The 16,835-nt window shown below is 35.7% G+C and overlaps 1 pseudogene; it reads left to right on the top strand.

Moving 5' to 3' along the window:
- Nucleotides 1-231: 231 nt before the first annotated feature.
- Nucleotides 232-1,041, top strand: LOC101433607 (synaptosomal-associated protein 29 pseudogene; annotated as a pseudogene).
- The last annotated feature ends 15,794 nt before the right edge of the window (nt 1,042-16,835 follow it).

Genomic DNA, 16,835 nt, shown 5'->3' with positions numbered 1-16,835 from the left:
CCAAATAGAAACACTGGAGTTGAAGACCACAATAACTGAAATAGAAAATTCCCTAGAAACTTTCAAAGGCAGATTGGAGTCACAGGGCAGGTGTTGGATGACTAGTGGCAGTAGTTCTGGGTAGCACAGGGGTGGGCATTGCCGAGGGTCCTGAGAGTGCCAGGAAAAGCCACTCCCCACCTAGTCCACACATTGCCTTCTCCTGCCCAGACCCAGATTAGCACTGGAACCATGTCAGCCTACCCCAAAAGCTACACCTCTTGACAACCACAGGGAGGATGAGGGTTACCAACAGACCCTGTGGAGGGTGCCCTGCAATATCCCCAGTAGGCCAACAACAGGTAGCAGAGTCTGCAGCAGGAGGTGCTATGCAGGGCTGAGGCCACGCCACCAGCACTAGCAACAAACTCTCCTTCATTTTCAAGTCCAAGATGGTCAGGATCACCTCTTGCAAGGAACATGTCCATCAGCAAGGAGTCTTGGAACACACAGAGAAGATGGTGGAAAAGATGGACCAAGATTTGAAGACCAGTCAGAAGCATATTAACAACATGAAGAGTGTGTTTAGGGATTTTGTCAATCACTTCAAATCCAAACTGGCAGAGATGCCATTTCAACAGAATGGCACCCTTGTCCGCCAGCACTGCAGCAAATTAAAAGAAGTCATACCTACAAGTAAAGAACAGGAGCAAAGTACTAGGCCAGCTACCCAAACCTAAGAAAACCTGATAACTCAGACTCTATCACTGGAGGGGCTGGATTGACAGCAACCTAGATGAGCTGTCTCTGTGACTGGACTACCTAAAGGACATAACCTTATCTGTGCAGATAGAAATCAAGGAGCAAGACAACAGAACCAAAGTGGACAAATTAGGTGTCAATGTGAAAAGTAAGAAAGAAAAGTTTGACAACTTTAAAGGGAACTTTAAAGAGAAGGATTCCCACTTTGTTATGAAAAGATTTGAAAGACCTCTTTTTAACTCTCCCAATATTTCCCGTATTATTTTAGTATGTAATTTAATACATTTGCAAATGTTATAATAGAGGGGTCTTAAGAAAATTTGTTATTATTACTAAAAAAAAAGTTGCACTTTTCCTTAGGGCTGACACCTCTCTGAGTTCTTTCAATTGAATACGTAAGTGTTTCAGGTTGAGCATTGTAGTCTAGGAGACTGGCCTTGAATATCTCGGACCTTTAATTACCATGCTGTAATAAGAAGGAGTTGCATTTCTCACTGATGAGTACATGGAAAGAGATGTACACTGTAGACTTACGGAGTTGGACTATGAAGTATAGGTTGGTGAGAGATGGAATGTGGGATGAGAAGGGGAAGATGATACTGGATGTATATAGAATGTTTAATAAGGTCAAATGTAAATATGTGGTAAAGGTTGGACCTGAAGATAATAAATTATAATGGATGTAACAAACACTGTTGCTGTTACAACAGTGTAGTAATATCAACAAGTAGTCTAGGAAGAGTAACGTTAGTTGGAAGACAGCTGGAGGTTAATATTGGGAATGTGTAAGAGTGATTTTGGCAGTAGATGAGGATTGTGGTTAATAATATCAATACAGCAATGTTCTCCTATTACAGGGTGTTAAGAATGTGTTGATATTTGGGAAAATATAGCAAATGTAATTTATGGACTATAGTTAACAACATCGTAATGTTTTTGTAGCAAAAGCAAAGTTAGTGGTATAATAATGTTAAAGGTCCAAAAATATGGCTTTGTTTCTGTGAGTTATAAATACAATTATTTTCTTCTTTTCTTCACTTTTTCCTTAATAAGAAGATATTGACTATGCTTTTTAACTAATCTGTGTTCATCTGTGTATGTATCTGTACACCAGAGGAACCACTGAGTTAGTAGTTAGAATTAAATGAGATAAAAGTACCTGTAAAGTACTTTTAAGAGTAATGTTTCCATAACTTCTTGAGCTGCCTTTCTCTGTATATTTTTTTTTTAAATAAATTTATTTTAAAAAAGAGGTGGGCAGAATTCCAATCTTGGTTTCCTTGTGTGCTGTGTTTCTCTCATTCTTTGGCATTACTATCAGTCAGAGCACTAAGGGATTGTATAAGTCACTTGCATGGGGCATGGAGGGGGGTCTTCCCACACTTTTTAAAGCAGTCAGCATCTCACCCACCCCCATCTCTCTTGGCACATTGTTTGTGATTCTCTCCACACCTTGGCAAAGAATCATTAGATTTGGAAATGGAGCAAGTAGGTACTCATTGCTGTTTTATGGACAAATGTCATCTTCTCCCCTCCCTCCCTTCCATCCCTGGCATGTGTTTTATAGGAGTTCAGACCAACACTACTCACTGTGACATAGGGAAATGTGTAGGGAATTGGGTGAGCCATTCCTCCTGTGTACTTGTATCCCTATCTTCCTATTTCTAGCCAGGAAGAAATGCTCCAGCTGGGTGGCTCTGTAGAATTTGCAGGAATGGGGTATCAAAATAGACATGGCCTCACAGTAGGCCCCCTCTCCCGCTCTGGGCATCAATCTGCTGACAAGACCTCAGGTAGAGCAGGGGATTATTCAGTATCTGAGGTCTCCTGACCCGTCCAGAAATCCCCCACTCACTTCTCCCATGGAGTGAGAAAACACATCCTTTTGTTCTCTGCCACTGGCTTTAGGACTGGAACCCTACAAGTGGTACTTTGTATAGATGGAATTCGCTTTAAAAAAATAAAAATAAAGAAAACCCAGGTATGATCATTTTAACTGGCCAAGTTTTTTCTATCCTTTTATTTTACAAAAAGAATCATTTAAAAATATCAATTAAAATTAATGTCTATAATAAAATGAATTCCTTTGTTTTGGTACACCAGTGAAATAATGGATGCCACAAGACCCTTGACTTTTAAAGGAAGGAAACTAATTAAAATATTTTGAACATGGTGAAAGGTACTGATTTTATTAAGTCTTGTCAGGAAATGGTTTAAAATAACATTGCTTTTCACCTTAAGTATGGTACTGACCTTTGTGAACTTTTCTGGTCTACAGCCTATAAATAATAGTCCCTTAAGGTCAAAGAAACCTTTTGGTAGTGCTGCAGCAATGCGTTTGTATTTATGTAGCAATCTGTAAAAGTTTCATCTCTTGATACACAGCCTCCCCCAAAATATTGACAGCTTCCATTGGCAAACAACTTTGGTGAACATTAGTCATTTCCCAGCCCTAAAAGGGAGTCCCATCTCAGTCCTTGTGAAAATCCCAGGATGTGATCAAAGGTAATCAGATGAGAGGTTGGTTTATTAAATGAGTTCAAAATATTATTCTCTTGATCACTGATAAAAGGAAAAATTTTGAACCAATGGCCAGTCTGAAGGAAACGAGTCCTGAAGTTCTGAGCAAAAGGCTGCTCAAAAACATGAAACTGGAATGAGCAGCAGCCTTGAGTACATTTCCACTCATTCTGATGTTTTCCACTTTCTTTCCTCTCAGACACTTTTCAAATATAACATAACTGTTTCTCTTTATTTTCATTAGATGCTCATGGAGATTAGTCAGTATACCTTACACCTAAACTTCTTTTTCAATTAACTATGGATAAACACCACCATCAAAATCAATGTCCCTCCTAAAGAATAATGTTAATTCTGGCTTGAAGTAGAGTAACATCTTATTATATGTACCTTCCCTATCGTTTGTTGGATTGATGAAGTTAATCATTCCTTCCTGGTTTTTTTGTTTGTTTGTTTGGTTGGTTGGTTTGATTTTGTTTTTTTTCTGAATCATATAGAAGGAGAGTTGCCCTCACATTTCTAGAAATGTCATCCTCTGACATGGCAGAGGGTTCATCGATTTTGTTTCCTTCTCATTCAGACCTTTTGTTCTTTAAGTCACATCATGGCCAGGTACAGCCAACAGCCATCTTCTTTTTGCTAGGTCTTCAGTCCTACTCCCTTGCTACAAACGACTGACTGCTTATGCTACTTTATAAAGCAAAGTTGTGTGGATTTTCACAGAGAATGAAGGACGCCCTGAGAAGGCTCCAGAATCTCTTCACATGTTGATTATCATAAAAAGGAAACACTCTATCCTCTAGACTAGATTCATCTCCCAGAGATACTCAGTAAGGGGCCACGGCTGGAATTTGCTTTTGGATGGCCTCTGTACCAAAGCCTAGAGCAGTAAACTTCTGCTTGTCAGGTGACGTTCTTAAGAATTTTTATTTCCAAAGTTGAGCTGGAAACAAACTGTGCCTTCAAAAAAGAGACTCTTTTCACCTTCGGTTACATGTTAAGTGTGTTACTAACTTCAAAAAATGTAAGTGCATTCTCCTAGAAGAAGTTTTTTCTAACATCAGGTAATTTGCAACTTAAAAGTAGTGGAGTTGCCTATGACTATCTTTGCAGTGTGTAGGAAAGGTGAACTGAATAGAGCTCAGATACAATAAAAAATACATACAGTGCATTTTAATTTCTCTTTCTCTAACTTCCTTTTGTGACTATGTAATTTTAAGTGTGTACTATACTGGATTAGTAAAAATCTTATACTGTGCCAATAAAGGCCTTTTGTGCAGAATTTTTAAATTGACCAATGTTGTTAAGCATTTTCTTCTGTGATAAATGAAATATCTTGTTTCTAGAATGATGAGCTAGTCATTATAAGTGATAATGGGGTGTGGGGGATAGTTGACCTTTTATTTGGAGTCTGTATCAGAACATCTGATGCTCAATCCTTTCATTTAAACAAAAGATCATATTTGATGAAATAAAAGGTAAAGCTGTTTTAAAATTTTTTGCAAAGCAGAATGGAGCTTGCAGAAGGAAGAAACAGTAAAATTGAAAAAGACAATTGAAATGATTCAGGACTGAGGAACAGAAAGAAAATGGAATGAAAAAAATGAAGAAAGTCTAAGAGACCTATGAGATACCATCAAGGAAACCAATATGCACAGTATGGGGACTCCCAGGAGGAAAAGAAAGAGGGAAAGGTGAAGAAAGGATACTCAAAGAAATAATGGCAGGAAACTTACCAAATTTAAAAAAAGACATGAAAATACACTTTTGAGAATCCCAAGGAACCGCAAGCAAGATAAACTCGAAGAGAACTTTGCCTAGAAACATAGTAAACTGTTGAATACCTAGGACAAGGAGAGAGTTCTGAAAATTGCAAGAGAAAAGCAATTTGTTATTTACAAGGGATTAAAATAAGATTGTGCCAGTTTCTCATCTGGAGAAACTGGACCAGAGGTAGTCAGACAAAATATTTAAAGCCGAAGGAAAACAATTACCAATGAAGAATTTTATATCCAGTGAGACTGCCTCTCAAAAACAAGACAGATTAAGACATTCCCAAGTTAAAAGAAAAAAATAGCAGAGGGAGTTCAGCACCAGTAGATTTGCCCTACAAACTAGAGGGAATTCTTCTGACTAAAAGGAAAGTACACTCAACTGTGAACTGAAATAGTGTAAAGAAATAAAGACCTCTGGTAAGGTCAACATATGGGTAATTATAAAATGCCAGTACTATTGTATTATATTTTTTAGTATTTAACATGAATTTTTACATTTTAAAATTTCTAAAATGCATACAAAGTAATGATAAATCTATGTTTTCAGACATACAATGTATAGCAATATGATTTGTAACAAGAACAGCAAAAAAGTGGGGGGAATGGAGAAGTATAGGAACAGTTTTTATGTATACAATTTAAGTTAATTAGGTATCAAATAAGCAGTTATTGTTATATATTTAAGATTAAATTTAAGCCACATAGTATAGCAACAAAGAAAATATCCACATATGGAAAGGCTTGTGAATGGGTACAAAATGCAAAATTTTTTTAAAAAATCAAGGTACGCATCAATACAAGAATTGAGGGTCACAGAAGTTACAAGACTTACCAAAGAGAAAACTGTCATAAGAAAGTTCTGCATTTTCACTCATTATTTTAAATGTAAATGAAATAAAACTCTCCAGTGAATAGGCAGAGATTTGTAAGAATGGGAATTGGGGGAGCATGCACATTTACAAAAGATTCTCCACAAAATCAAAAACACAAATAAATTGAAAGTGAAGGAATAGAAAAAATACACCATAAAGTAACCAAAAAAGAGCTGGCATAGCTATACTATTTTATATACTATTTTATATTAGATAAAATAGACTTTAAGTCAAAAACTGCTATGAGGGACAAGGAAGGCCACTATTAAATGGGTCAATACAACAATAAAACATAACAATTATAAATATATATTCACATAATGGCAAATCTCTGAAATATATGAAGCAACTAGTGACAGATTTGAAGGAAGAAACAGACTTTTCTACATTAATAGGAGAAAACTTCAGTGCACCACTTTAAATAAGGATAGAATGCTTAGATAAAATTTTAATAAGGAAATACAAGATTAAATAATACTATAAACAAGCCTGTCTTAAAAGACATATATGGAACACTTCATCCAACAGCAACAGAATATACATTCTTCTGTAATGTATATGGGTCATTTTCCAGGATAGACTAGATGTTACATTACAAAATAAGTCTCAGGAAATTTCAAAATATAAAAATCATACAATAAATCTTCTCTGACCATAAAGGAATGATGGTAGAAATCAATAAGAGGAAGAACTGGAAAAGTGACAGATACTTGGAACATAAAATACATAGTCTTAAACAGCAAAAAGGTCAAAGAATAAATCACAAGGGAATTAGGCAATATCTTAAGGTGATTGAAAACAAAAACACAACCTATCAAAACTTCCGTGATGCAACTAAGCCAGTGCTGAGACAGAAATTTGCAGCTCTAAATGATTGCATTTAAAAAGAAGAAAGACCTTACATAGGAGAGCTAACCTCACAACTGGAGTTTATGGAAAAAGAAAAGGAAACTAAATCCAAATCCTGCAGAGAAAGGAAATAATGAGGATTAGAATACAAATAAATGAATGAAATAATGAAATAATTAAATAATTAAAATAATTAAAATAATGAAATAATGAAAATAAGAAGTGAGGATGGGGGCATTCCTATCAACCACATAGAAATTAAAAGGATTACAAAAGGAGATTATGAACAACTTCATGCCAGCTAACTAGATAACCTAGATGAAATGGACAAATTCCTATAAACTAACTATTTACACTGACTCAAGAAGGGTGGAAGATCTCAACGACCATAAATAAATAAAGATATTGAATCAGGAATCAAAAACATCAAACAAAGAAAAGCCTAGGAGCAGATGGCTTCAGTGGTGAATTTTATCAAATATTCAAAGAAGAATTAATATCAATCCTGCTCCAATACTTCCAAAAAAATGGAAGAGGAGGGGACACTTTCCTAATTCATTCTATGAAGTCAACATTGCCCTACTACAAAAGCTAGATAAAAATACTACAAGAAAAGAAAATTGCAAAACAATATCCCTTATGAATATAGATGAAAACATTCTCAACAAAATACTAGAAAACTGAGTCCAACAGCACATTATATGAATTTTATATCATGGTCAAGTGGGATTTATACTAGATATGTAAGGGTGGTTGAACATAAGAGAATCAATTAATATAATACATCTTCATGACCTTGTGTTAGGCAGTGGTTTCTTACAATTTACACGAAAAGCATGAACAACAAAAGAAAATAGATAAATGGGACTTCATCAAAGTTTGAAACTTTTGTGTATCAAAGGACTTCATCATGAAAGTGAAAGGAAAGCTGACAGAATGGGAGAAAATATTTGGAAACACCATTTCTGAAAAGGATGTGATATTTAGAATATATAAAGAAATTCTACATCTCAACAATAATAAGACAACCCAATTAAAAATTGGCAACATACTTGAATAGTTATTTCTCCAAAAAAGATACACAAATGACCAATAAGTACATCATAAGCTGTTCAACATCAGTAGCCCTTAGGGAGATGCAGATCAAAACCACAATGATATACCATTTCACACCCACTAAAATGTCTACAGTTTAAAAAAATAAAGTAGCAAGTTTTGGAGAGGACTTGGTTAAATAAAAACATTCCTCTGTTTTCAGTGGGAATGGAAAATTCTGCAGACACTGTTGATGGTTCCTCAGAAAGATAACTATAGAATTACCTTATGACCCAGCCATCCCAATTGCAGGTTTATACCCAAAATAATTGATAGCAGAACTTGAAAAATTTGCACACCAATGCTCAAAGCAGCATTATTCACAATTGCCAAAAAGTGGGCACAACTTAAGGTGTCCATAAACAGATGAATAGATAAACAAAATGTAATACAGGTGTACAATGGAATATTATGCAGCAATAAAGAGGAATGAAGTTCTGATATATGAGGCAACATGGAAGAATCCTGAAGACATCATGTTAAGTGCAATGAGCCAGACCAAAAGGACAAATATTGAGTTTAATTATGATATGTTAAACAAATGAAATATTGTTTTTTTAATTGTGAAATAATTAGAATAAATAAATTCATACAGTCAGAAACTTGAAAAAGATTATTTGTGCCTGGTAGGGTAAGGAATGGGGAGTAATGCTTAATGAATAGTTTCTGTTTGGGGTAATGGAAAAGTTTTGGTAATGGGTGGTGGTAACACAATATTGTGAGTGTAACTAACACCACTGATAAAATACTTTAATGTGTTTATAAGGGAATTTTAGGTTTTAGATATTTTACTAGAAAAATAATTAAAGAAAAAAAAAACCCATAGGGGGAAGCAGACTTGGCCCAGTGGATAGGGCATCTGTCTACTGCATGGGAGGTCCACAGTTCAAACCCCGGGCCTCCTTGACCCGTGTGGAGCTGGCCCATGCGCGGTGCTGATGCGCGCAAGGAGTGCCCTGCCACGCAGGGGTATCCCCGTGTAGGGGAGCCCCACACGCAAGGAGTGTGCCTCGTAAGGAGAGCCACCCAGTGCAAAAGAAAGTGCAGGCTGCCCAGGAATGGCACCACACACACGGAGAGCTGATGCAGCAAGATGGCACAACAAAAAGAGACATAGATTTCCGTGCCACTGACAACAACAGAAGTGGACAAAAGAACAACACACAGCAAATGGACACAGAAAACAGACAACTAGGGAGGGAGGGGGGGAAGGATGGGGGAAGGGTAGAGAAATAAATAAAAAATAAATCTTAAAAAAAAAACAACCCATAGGGCTATACAATACAAACAATGAACCCTAATGTAAACTATGGACTACGGTTAATAGAATAATTACAATAACATTGTTTCATCAATTGTAGCAAGGGTATCACACTAATGCAAAGCGTTAATAATGAGGAAAACTGTTTGTATGAGAGGAGGTTTATGGGAACTTTGTATTTTCTGCATGATTTTTCTGTAAACCTACAACTTCTCTGATAAACAGAAAATAAATTAGAAATTAAAAAATACAAGTAAAGGGAAGGCAGCAAGTAGTATTGAAGTGTTTTTGTGTTGCACTCTTGAGATAAAGTCACTCTAACTGTTCTGTGGTAAATGAACTAGAGCAGGTACTAGCAGAAGCAGCAAGACCAGTTAGAGGTCACTTGCATTAACTCAGATAAGACATGGTTGTTCATACTAAAATAGAAGAGTGGAGATCAATTATAAGTAAACAGATTTTCATTTCTACCAGAGGAAGAACTAATAACATTTGCTGCTGAATGTCATAAAAGTGTTAGGAAAAAGGAATAATCAATATTTCTTATTATGCTGGCATTCATTCTGTGCCTAAAAATTTCCTTCCTGAGACTTGCCATAGCTTTATTTCTATGACTTTCAAGTTTCTTCTTTCCATTCCTCTTTCCCAAATACAGAGTTAATCCGGTTTGATGGAAAGAGCATGGATTTTAGTTATCAGATAAAACTGCTTTAGAGAAAAAGGAATTTAAATATCAGGACTCCTTTCTTAATATTATGGCTGTCCTTTGGAAATCTATTTAATTCTCTGAACTCTAGTTCTTCATTTATAGAATGAGGAAAAAAATATGGATGACCATGAGGATTAAAATACATAATATATGAAAAACTCTTAACATAATACCTGAAATATGATAAGCACTCAGTAAATAATAGATATTTTTTGAATTAGTATTATTTCTTAAAACTTCCCTCTTAAATGCCTGGCCTCATTTAGTCCTAACTAAACCATTACCAATGAAAAAATATTAATATGTTGGACAATATAAAATAATCTACTTAAATAAAGGACCAAGAACTACAAAGGAAGAAGGTATATATAAAAGTTAAATGAAAGAATATGATGAACAGCTGATTATAGTTCATGTATAAATCTACTAAAATGTTTCCAAACCAAAAGGAGGGAAAAAAGAAGGCAGAAAAGAAGAAAAGAGAGGAGGAGAAGGAGGAGGAGAAGGAGGAGGAGAAGTCCATGGAGCATATAGTTCATGTATAAATCTACTAAAATGTTTCCAAACCAAAAGAAGGAGGGAAAAAAGAGGCAGAAAAGAAGAAAAGAGAGGAGGAGAAGGTGATGGAAAAGGAGGAAAAGGAGAATAAAGGCGAGGATACCTAGATTTTGCAGGGAAATAGGACTCTCAAAATAATGTATAAAGAAAACATTTTTTCCCCAATTTGTTCTGCAAGAATTAGAAAAAAACATACAATGTTCTCCCTTTAAACCTCTAGATAAAAGAATTTTTGAAAGATGTGATATAAATAAGCAGCAATGTAATTATAGAGACTGAAGGAAGATAGTGCCCAAGGAGGGTGACTCTTATTAGCACAAATGAAGTTAGCACTGAATTCCATGTTTTTAGGAAGCCATGGGCAATAGTTATCAGAGAAATTCTATTTAAAAAAAGAAAGAAACAAACAATGACTCTATGATACAGGGCTCTTGATTATTGTGTTTAAGAGAGAGGGCGGGCAAGACGTCACAAATTGAAAGCTCTTAACTCTATTGAATTCAGACTATAAAATATTTGTGGAGATTTTATTGTAAAGGCAAATGGTTATATCCACCTGAATGATATGTTGCATCCAGATCTGTGCTCTAAAAGTAGATGGTTGACTGTCTAGTGTACTCTAGAGAACTAGTGAAATCAACTGAAAGGGTAAGAGGGTTCAGTTTTCTGGTAAATCTGCATTAGGAAAATGCTTTAGTCTTGAGGCAGCTTCCTATATGTTCAGTGATGATGTACATATAGTAGTATTCAAGTGTGTGAGATATATGAGAACAATATACACCAATGTGATTAGTAATTCCAATAAAGAATGGATGAAATTGACATATATATTAACATGACAGAGGCAATACAGGTACATGAGTGTGAACTTGCACTGTACACATTGGCAAGAGGTGGAAGTAGATATTTCTCCTCTGGATCATCTCTAAATATGTATGGAATGCCAATGATAAAGACATCAAGATCCCAAAACCCAGAATAGATATTTAGTTGCCACTATTCTCTCTGTGCTGTGGAAATACTCTATGACCTCAAATACGTATCAAATAGGGGGTTCCTCTGCATTATTTGCATTTTTCTAAATGCCAGATGAATGTATGTCTGAAGAAGGATCATCCCTGGCTCATAGCATGAATTCTAATGTTTTTCTGCAGTCACAGGACCCTGGAAATGACAAGGTCCTCTCTGCATCTCTGGATTCCAGACAAAGGCCCTGAAAGCAAAGCATCTTCTTCACAGTTCACTTCTATGTCAGTTCTATGTCTATTGCGTTAAGGAGCCCTGGATTTAGGCTCCAGCATGGGACACAGCCAAGCTACTGCTTTATAACAAACCCCAGATTTCTATAAGGCATCTGAAATGTGGGCAGAAATAAAGACTCCCAATCCAACTCAAAATGTGCATTTTGATCAGGTGAGCTAAGAGACATCATTTTATAAATGACACAGCCAAATTTTTCTCACTAAATACTTTCTTTTTCTCAGCAACATAATGTAAACTAGTAGTCTATGACCAATCAATACTGAATTACCAAGAGTAGAGTATGAGTTTTCTTAGTTGGGATTTTCAATCAGCTATCATAAATAGCTGAACTCTGTTTTCCTTTGTTTTGTTTTGCTTTTTTTTGCAGATGCAAAATTACACTTTAGTTGACAATTGCACCCTAGTTTCACTATAGAAACAGACAAATGGGGTAATAATAGCAATAATAGTTAATATTAATTTAGAGCTTATTATGTGGAAGGAACTCCTCTATGAGTTTTACATGTATTTAACTTATATAAAACATTAATTTTGAAGATAATGATTATTATCTTGGAGAAGTCTTAGAAATCACCAAATTCCTGCCTTAATTTTCCTTTTCCATACTATTTTAGAGCTGGCCTGTATATTAAAGCCAAGCAATTTGAGGTCAGAGGCACAGAATTTGCTCAAAAGCTCTGGCCAACAATATGCATGTTTACTACCTATATGCTAATAATTCAAGTCCACGGAGCACAAATGTAATCTGCTTAAGAATCCATTACGTTCATTTCCCTATTCTGATTTGATTTACTGACAGCATCTGCACCTTTTAAGGGCATGTAAAGATGCCCAAAAATATCCAACTGAATGACAGAAAATGTATATATTTTAGTTTTGCTCTTAATCTGTGCTCAGTAACTAAGTTTCTCTGAGTTGATAGGCTTTAGAAGCTTCTACAATGGAAAGTTACTTTGAAAGGTACCATAGCTGTAAGTGGGATGAATTTTAGAGCTATTAGTGCTGCACCATCACTACTTTAAATAGCTTAAAATATTTATTCCGTTTGCATTTTATGTTTAAAACTAGACCCTACCCCATACTTCTTTGTGTTCCTTTTTCTTGCTAAGATCAGAGAGTGAATGTTATTGCCTCCATTCCTCAAAGCACATACACCATGGATACTTGTTTCCTTCGCTTCTTCATGCACATACAACAAAACTTTGTAGTAGACAGAAAGAGACTTTTGTAAAACAACACTGATCCCAAAATAAAATGCAGGTGATTCCTGCCCCTACATGGCCCATTACATCTAAGATCTATCATTTCCCAGGTGTCAGTTAATGACTAAAGAAATAGAAATAATAACATTTAGATGATGTCTTTTCTGATTTAATTAATTCAGAGTGACAAATAAAAAATGTATGGTTAAAAGATCAGTTTCAATTTATACAGAACTTTGCTTCTCAACTGTATTAAAGATACGAAAATAAAAACAAATGGCTCATGGATAATAAATGCAATTTTGATCCTTCTGTATACTAAACTGACAGAGAAATTCAATTGTCTCCATAAATCATGACACAGTTTGTAATACCTATAATTTTTGTCTTTCTTTAAAAATCAGGAGAAGGGGAACCAACATTAAAAGATTTGGTGCTACACTGCAGGTATTTGCAGATATTAGCTCACTTCATGCTCACATAAATCTTAGAAGATGGATATTATAATTCCCATTTTACATACCAGGAGAGTGAGTTTCAAAGAAGTGAAATAATTTTTTCAAAATCATAAAATTGGTAAATTACATAGATAGAATTTGATCCTAATTTTTTTGCCTCATCTTTCCATTTTGCCATTCTTGCTGGAACTGCTCTATATGTTGTACTTGTGTATGTAAAGGGTATGGTAGGAAGAATGATAAAGAATGATGGAGAGTAGTGGGACATAAAAAAGAAAAAGAAAATTGTGACCTTGAACAAACAGTATATTCATTTTCCATTTTTTCAGAACAATTTAAATACAACCTAATCTCATGGTATCGTGGGCAAAATTTAGTTTGGATAGTTACAAAAAAATGTTTCTGTGGGGACTGAGTGAGACAGCTGCTTTAATTCTAAACTGTTTTCTACTATTTCTATTTGGTGGCAGATATTAGAAAAGTTAAGCATACAGCAGTCACTGATTTCAAATTAAGTGGTAATGAATGCAGATTTCCATGAAGATTCCACGAGTTAGTAATTACAGTTTTATTGCAATTCGAAATGGTGAAATAAACTCAGTCTCCACTGTCCCATACATGTAATTGATGAGTTAATTTGTCTTCAGCACTCTCGCTATTCTAATATTTCTCCATTGATGCCATGAAAATTAATAGGATGCAAAATGTATAAAATTAAACCCACTAAAAACCACAGTACAGTACTAGGGAGGCATATTTATTTCATCTGTGGATGGTGCAGGGTCACCATCTCTTTTTTCCCCTTTCCCAGTGACATTTTCAAATTTGACATTCTGTGACATTTTCAGTTTAATATTGCTAATACCCTGGCTGCAGAATTAAAAGTACACCCTGAGGAAGGGTTGTATATAGACACATAAGGAGTGCATAAGTGTTGTTTTTTCCTTCTTACAAATGTTTATATGTAAACAATAGACACACTAAGAAACAGGGACTACTCTTTCTCCCCTGTTTTTTTGGGGGAGTGGGTGGGGAGCTGTCAATTCTAGATTCCCCGAGGTTGGTCTTCATTGGAATCCTGATACGTGAAAAACTAATGTGAGCACCTACGAGCATGTCACCCAGGGACAAAATGATAAATATCTAATGTAGAGATTGAGAGAAACATATTTAAGATACAAGAGGTGAGGCAGTGTCGCCTAGACAAACACAGCTCAAAAAGGTCTCTATAATCATGATTCAGGAGCCACAGGAATCCCTGCACCATATATCCTACCATAATGTTAACTGAATGTTGCTGTCAGTGACATTTATATGGGGTTCTGTTTGATGAATGAAAGGTTAGATTCATTATTTTGAAGTGTAGTTGATAAAGAAGCTCCATCTAATTGTCCCTTGGCAATATCCATGGATTCCTATCTTTTTCCTAGACCGCTGCTCCTCTCCTTTCTAGCCCACTCACTGCTTTCTTTGCTTCTCCTGAGAAGGGCAATTCCATTGGGATGGGACTATCCTTACAAGATGCAATCATTACTATTGAGTAAAGAAAAATGTACAATTTTTGTTCTATGGTACATGGGTCTGTTTTTAATTTTCAAAGACCAAATACAATTTTCACCCACAATTAATACAGTCTTCCTCCCCCTCCATCACGACCCTTTTGGTCCTTTTGAAGGACTGAGCCCCACCCTGTTATCCAAATACGGATGTTTGTATGAGTGACATTTGGACTAGGTGGAGAAAAAGAACCTGGGATAAACTTAAACAGAGGATAAGTGAAATCTACCAAATCAAGTGACAGAAATGAGACAGGTTTTGGAAATAAGAACTTGTATCAAATCTACTTCGTTGGGAAGCAAATGTGGCTCTCGCCTACTGCATGGGAGGTTGCTGGTTGGAATTCCAGTGTCTCCTAGGGAAGACAGTGGGCTGATTCGATGGGTAGGCATAGCGAGCTAATGCAACAAGAGACTCAAGAAGAAAAAACATAGTGATAGACACAATAAGGCAGGGAGCAGAGGTTCCCAGTGCATCCTAAAGAAGAGCTGAAGGTGATGCAATAAGAGATGCAGGGGAAGAAAAATCATAATGAGAAACAGGATAGAGTGAGGAGTGGGGGTGGTTCAAGTGATTAAGTACCTTCCTTCCACATGAGATCTGGGTCCCAGGTTCAGCTCTCAGTGCCTCCTAAAGAAAAAAGGAAGACAAATAGACACAGCAAGTGAAAAACAACAAGGGGGTGAGGAGAATAAATAAAACTACCTTGTTAGAGCTAGGAATTCTTGGCTTTTCTGAGTGTTCTCCTTTAGGGTCCTCACATTATACCTTAGTTCAAACACAACGACTTTGCAGGCAAAGTCTACCTATTCAAAACCTAAGCACTATCCCACAGAACTTCTGAGAGGCAAACAATTAAAAAAAAAAAAAAGACTGTGGCCTTGGAGGGACTTGAACTAGTTGTGGTTTTCATTCTGTTGAAATTTGAGATTATAAAAAGTAATATAAATAAAGCAGTGGCCTTTCAGTCTTCTAAATGCTGTGTCCTGATAGGTCATAATGTTGCAAACAAAGATTCATGGAGAAGAGTGTAAGGATGTAGATAAGGATGAATAACTTTGTTATGAAATACACCTGTAGCTTTTAATAATATATATGTAAATGCACATCCATATTGACACAGTATACTATATATATGATAGGGCCATTTTTTGAACACTGAAATAAATTACATTGACATGGATATCTGGATTCCCACTGCCTTCACTTTCTACTTTTTTCTTCCTCTCTGTTCACTGGCACTAGTTGGGCATTTATATGAGGCATTGATGAATAAATTGTGCATAAAATATGATTCTTTTTCTCAACAAGCTTATAATGTAGAGTGAACATCCAAAATAAAGCAATACACAGAGGAAGAAAGTTAACCCAGAGGCACAGACAAAGATCTCAGGAGAATGCAGGAAATGGCTCAGAAGAGAGACGTTATTGAATCTTTGTTGAGTGATGAGTAAGATTTCTGTAAGTAGAAGGGAATTCTAGGGAAAAGAATAACTGTGAGAAAAAAAAGGATTATGGAATGTCTAAATCTTGATAGGGTAAGCAGCTGCTTTATATGCTGTTTTCCAATACTTTTTGGACATAGGTATCTATAAATCTAAGCAAAGGCATAAAAATGTAAGTACTGAATGCAAACCATATTTGGCTATGGATTTAGGAAAGAAGACAGCAATTTCAATATTTTCCCAAGGCAAGAACAAAAGCGTAAGAAGTAGGTGACAAAGCACAAGCAGGACAAATGCTAATAAAGGCAGACGGTGGATGGTATGTGGTAAAAGATAGAAAGCACAACTAAAATATGGTGGATGACAGAATAATGGTATTATCTTTATATCCTCTCCTCTTTTTCCATGTTTTGGAAATAACTGAGTTCAATATTTATTCTAGTGGCAAAATCTATAATTAAAGAAAATATATCCCAAGAAAGAGAAATATGAACCAGGATATTACAGAAGTAATGGAAGTTAAAAAAAAA

Source organism: Dasypus novemcinctus, chromosome 8 (genome assembly GCF_030445035.2).
Source record: "Dasypus novemcinctus isolate mDasNov1 chromosome 8, mDasNov1.1.hap2, whole genome shotgun sequence".
NCBI classification, from domain to species: domain Eukaryota; kingdom Metazoa; phylum Chordata; class Mammalia; order Cingulata; family Dasypodidae; genus Dasypus; species Dasypus novemcinctus.
Note: the sequence above shows the minus strand (reverse complement) of the source record. Positions and strands in the feature narration are given on the sequence as shown.